Below are 5,069 nucleotides of genomic sequence, written 5' to 3'. Positions count from 1 at the left end.
TATTCAAGGAGCCAACATACTGATAAAAAGAGAGTGGAGAGGAAAGTTATAACATGTACATAGGGGTTAGGTGGCTCGAAACCTACTCTAACACTAAGTGCCTCGTGTGAGAGATCACTGAGGTCTAGAGTAGCAGGGTCAGGTATTTGGTGAAAAAGGTAGTTTCCAGCATAATTTTAAAGAATGAATGGACTTCAAATAACTGAAGGAGGAAAGCATTTCATTTTGAAAGATTAGCATAAATTAAGACTTGAACATGCAACTCATAACATTTGTTGGTAAGATTAATCGATTGTTTATCTTGTATTAATTAATCAAAATCTATACTTTATTCAGATTTCTTTAGTTGTTATTTTTGTTTGTTTTTCTTAATGTCTTTTCTCCATTCCAGGATTCCATCCAAAACACCACAAAATTCTTTTTAGCCATCATGTGTTCTTAGGCTCCTCCTGGCTATAAGAGTTTCTCAGATTTTCCTTGTTTTTGATGACCTTGATAGTTTTGAGGAGGATTTATCAGGTCTTTTGTAGTAATTGGAATTTGTCTGGTATTTTTCTCATGATTAAACTGGGGTATGGGTAGGGGTTTTTGAAAGGAAAACCATGGAGATAAAGTGACATTGCCTTTTTTTTTTTTTAAACAAGGAATTTAGTTTTATTTTCTCTGTGCATTTGCAAAACACTTAGGACCAACATAGAAAAAAAATAAAACCTCCTGTGAAAAACATTACATTTAAGGAAAAAAAAAAAAGCCCTGAGAGGGATTAGTGCCTTAGCATTAGGGAGCTACAGCAACTCTGATTGGTCCAAGGAATTGAAAAGATATTGGGAAGATAGAACAGGAGGCAAGAGAACAAGAAATTCCTGAGGAAGAGGGCCTCCAAGTGGGCCATGAGGGGGAACTGGAGGCCGGGGGTGGGTGGGCCGGGGTGGAGGGAGGGGCCCCCGCTGGTAGCCATAGGGTGGGGGTCATGGAGGCCCAGTGTATCCATGAGGAGGCATCAGTGGAGGAGGTCCACGCATCCCATGTGGAGGCATAGGACCTGGGTGACCCATGGGAGATCCGAACAGAGGCCCTCAAGGGGGCATGCCCATTGGAGGAGGTCCAGGATGAGGCATTCCGGGTGGCGGTCGGGGTGGTGGCTGCCCCCCAGAGCCTGGGGGCCCAGCATGGGGGTGTCCTAAGCCATGAGGGCCATGGTGGGCCAGCTGCATCTGAGACATCCCTGGATGGGGCATCCCACCTGGTGGGAATGGGTGAGGTTGTGAGTGTCCATGTCCAGGATGTCCAGCCACTGGGGTTCCTGTTGATGGTGGGTCATGTCCTCCAGCCCCAGGAGGCATACATGGTGGGGGCATGGCTGGGGGTATCCCAGGTGGAAGGGCTCCAGGAGGTGGCACTGGGGGTGGGAAGGACCCAGGAGGAGGCATGCCTGGTGGAGGAAGCCCAGACCCCAATGATGATACCACAGGATTGGGGGCTGAGGGTGGAGGGGGTGCATCTGCAAACAGCTGATGAGGGTGGTCGGCCTGGGAGAGTGGGTTCTGGGCTGCCAGAAGTCGTTCAGCTGCTGAGCCATGGCGCTCACCCTTAGAGTCCTTCTTGAAGGCATAGAACACAGTGATAGGGCGGTTACAGAGATACTGCCCATTCATGACCTCAATAGCTGCATCTGAAGCATCAAATGAAGTGAAATTAATAAAGGCATAACCTTTGGAGTTGCCTGTGTCAGGGTCTTGCATAATCTTCGGGGTTTGTAAGATGACCCCAAAGGTGCTGAAAGTATCATAAAGCAGCTTCTCATCAATCTCCGGGTCTAGATTGCCAATGAAAATGTTGGCCCCCACGTCCAGGTTCTTGTTGTGAGCTGATGCTTTGTTCACCTGTATTGGTTTCCCATAGAGTTTGATCATGTTCATGATCTTAATGGCATAGTCAGCATCTTTCCCACTCAAGAATTCCACAAAGCCATAGCCTTGGTGCTGACTTGTGACTCTATCCTTTGGCACGTGTGTGTTGACTACTGGCCCTGCCTGGAGAAATAGCTCCCACAGCAATGGTTCACTAACCTTCTCCTCCAGGCCCCCGACGTAGACAGTGGCATCCTGGTTCTGCTCGGAGTTCGGCCCGGCCGCCATGGTGAAACAGCTCCCCGCCTTTCTCTTTTTAACAAGTTCTTATTTTATTTACTAGGTGCTCATCACAAGTGCACTCCTTAATCCTCATCACCTATTTCACCCATCCCCCTCCCCCACCCCTCACCCCTCTGGTAACCATCAATTTGTTCTCTATATTTAAGAGTCTGTTGGGACACCTGGGTGGCTCAGTCGGTTAAGCATCTGCCTTCAGCTCAGATCATGATCCTAGGGTCCTGGGATGGAGTCCCTCATCAGGCTCCCTGTTCAGTGAGGAGCCTTCTTCTCCCTCTGCCTGCAGCTCCCCATTTGTTCTCTCTTTCTCTGACAAACAAATAAAATTTTATTTATTTGACAGAGAGAGACACAGCGAGAGAAGGAACACAAGCAGGGGGAGTGGGAGAGGGAGAATCAGGCTTCCTGTGGAGCAGGGAGCCTGATGTGGGGCTTGATCCCGGGACACCGGGATCATGACCCAAGCCGAAGGCAGATGCTTAACAACTGAGCCACCCAGGCTCCCCTAAATAAATAAAATCTTTTTTTTTTAAAGATTTTATTTATTTATTTGACAGAGAGAGACACAGCGAGAGAGGGAACACAAGCAGGGGGAGTGGGAGAGGGAGAAGCAGACTCCCCGCAGAGCAGGGAGCCCAACACGGGACTCTATCCCAGGACCCCGGGATCATGACCTGAGCCGAAGGCAGTCGCTTAACCAACTGAGCCACCCAGGCGCCCCAATAAAATCTTTTTAAAAAGAGTCTGTTTCTTGGTCTTCCTTTCTCCCTCATCCCCCATCATATTTATTTGTTTTGTTTTTAAATTCCGCATGTGAGTGAAATCATATGGTATTTGTCTTTCTCTGACTGATGTATTTCACTTAGTATTATACTCTCTAGGTTTATCCATGTCATTGAAAATGGCAAGATTTCATTTTTTATGGCTGAATAATATTCCACTGTGTGTGTTTGTATATATATACATATATATATATATATATATATATATATATATATATATATGTATATATATATCACCTCTCCTTTATCCATTCATAAATTGATGGACAATTGGGCTATATCCATAACTTGGTTACTGTAAATAATGCTATTAGAAACATAAGGGCACATGTACCCCTTTGAAATAGAGTTTTTATATTATTCGGGTAAATACCCAGTAGTGCAATTGCTGAATCATAGGGTAATTCTATTTTTTATTTTTTGAGGAACCTCCATACTGTTTTCCACAGTGGCTGTACCAGTTTGTGTTTCCACGCACGGCACATGAGTATTCCTTTTTCTCCACATCTCTGTTAACACCAGTTGTTTCTTGTGTTGTTGATTTTTGCCATCCTGACAGGAGTGAGGTGATAGCTTATTGTAGTTTTGATTTGCATTTCCCTTATGATAACTGATGATGAGCATCTTTTCATGTGTCTGTTGACCATCTGTATATCTTATTTGGAGAAATGTCTGTTCATGTGTTCTGCCCATTTTTTAATTGAATTCTTTTTTGAGGTGTTGAGTTTTGTAAGTTCTTTATTTTGGATACTAACCCTCTATCAGATATGTCATTTGCAAATATCTTCTCTCATTCTGTAAGTTGCCTTTAATTTTTTTGATTATTTCCTTTGCTGTGCAGAAGCTTTTCATTTTGATATAGTTCTAGTAGTTTATTTTTGCTTTTGTTTCCCTTGCTTCAGGACACATATCTAGTAAGTTGCTATAGCTAATGTCAACTAAGTTACTATTCTAGGATTTTTATGGTTTTAGGTCTCATATTTAGGTCTTTAATCCATTTGAAATTTGTTTTTGTGTATGTTGTAAGAAAGTGGTCCAGTTTCATTCTTTTGCATGTTGCTGTCCAGTTTTCCCAGTACTATTGAAGAGACTGTGTTTTTCCCATTGGATATTTTTCCTGCTTTGTTGAAGATTAATTGACCATATGGTTGTGGGTCTATTTATGGGTTTTCTATTCTAATTTATTGATCTATGTGTCTATTTCTGTGCCAGTACCATTCTGTTTTGATTACCACAGCTTTGTAATATAACATGAAGTCCAGAATTGTGATGCCTCCAGCTTTGCTTTTCTTTTTCAACATTGCTTTGGCTATTTGGAGTCTTTTGTGGTTCCATACAAATTTTAGGATTGTTTGTTCTAGTTCTGTAAAAAATGCTGTTGGTATTTTGATGGAATTACATTAAATGTATAGATTGCTTTGAGTAGTGTAGACATTTTAAGAATATTTGTTCTTCCAATCCATGAGCATGGAATATTTTTCCATTTCCTTGTGTCATCTTTAATTTCTTTCACCAGTGTTTTATAGCTTTCAGAGTACAGGTCTTTCACCTCTTTGGTTATGTTTATTCCTAGATATCTTATTTTTGGTACAATTGTAAATGGGATTTTTTAAAAAAAATTTTTTATTGTTATGTTAATCCCCATACATTACATCATTAGATTTAGATGTAGTGTTCCATGATTCATTGTTTGTGCATAACACCCAGTGCTCCATGCAGAATATGCCCTCCTCAATACCCATCACCAGGCTAACCCAACCTCCCACCCCCCCTCCCCTCTAGAACCCTCAGTTTGTTTTTGAGAGTCCATCGTCTCTCATGGTTCGTCTACCCCTCCGATTTCCCCCCCTTCATTCTTCCCCTCCTGCTACCTTCTTCTTTTTTTTTTTCTCTTAACATATATTGCATTATTTGTTTCAGAGGTACAGATCTGGGACTCAACAGTCTTGCACAATTCACAGCACTTACCAGAGCACATACCCTCCCCAGTGTCTATCACCCAGCCACCCCATCCCTCCCACCCCACCCCCCACTCCAGCAACCCTCAGTTTGTTTCCTGAGATTAAGAATTCCTCATATCAGTGAGGTCATATGATACATGTCTTTCTCTGTTTGACTTATTTCGCTCAGCATAATA

General features: G+C 42.8%; 1 pseudogene; it reads right to left on the bottom strand.

The window, feature by feature from the left end:
• Positions 1-785: 785 nt before the first annotated feature.
• LOC110573127 lies at positions 786-2,138 on the bottom strand (annotated as a pseudogene).
• Positions 2,139-5,069: the final 2,931 nt, after the last annotated feature.

Source organism: Neomonachus schauinslandi, chromosome 2 (assembly GCF_002201575.2).
Source record: "Neomonachus schauinslandi chromosome 2, ASM220157v2, whole genome shotgun sequence".
Taxonomy (NCBI): Eukaryota; Metazoa; Chordata; class Mammalia; order Carnivora; family Phocidae; genus Neomonachus; species Neomonachus schauinslandi.
The sequence above is the reverse complement of the archived record's forward strand: the minus strand, read 5'-3'. Positions and strand labels throughout refer to the sequence as shown.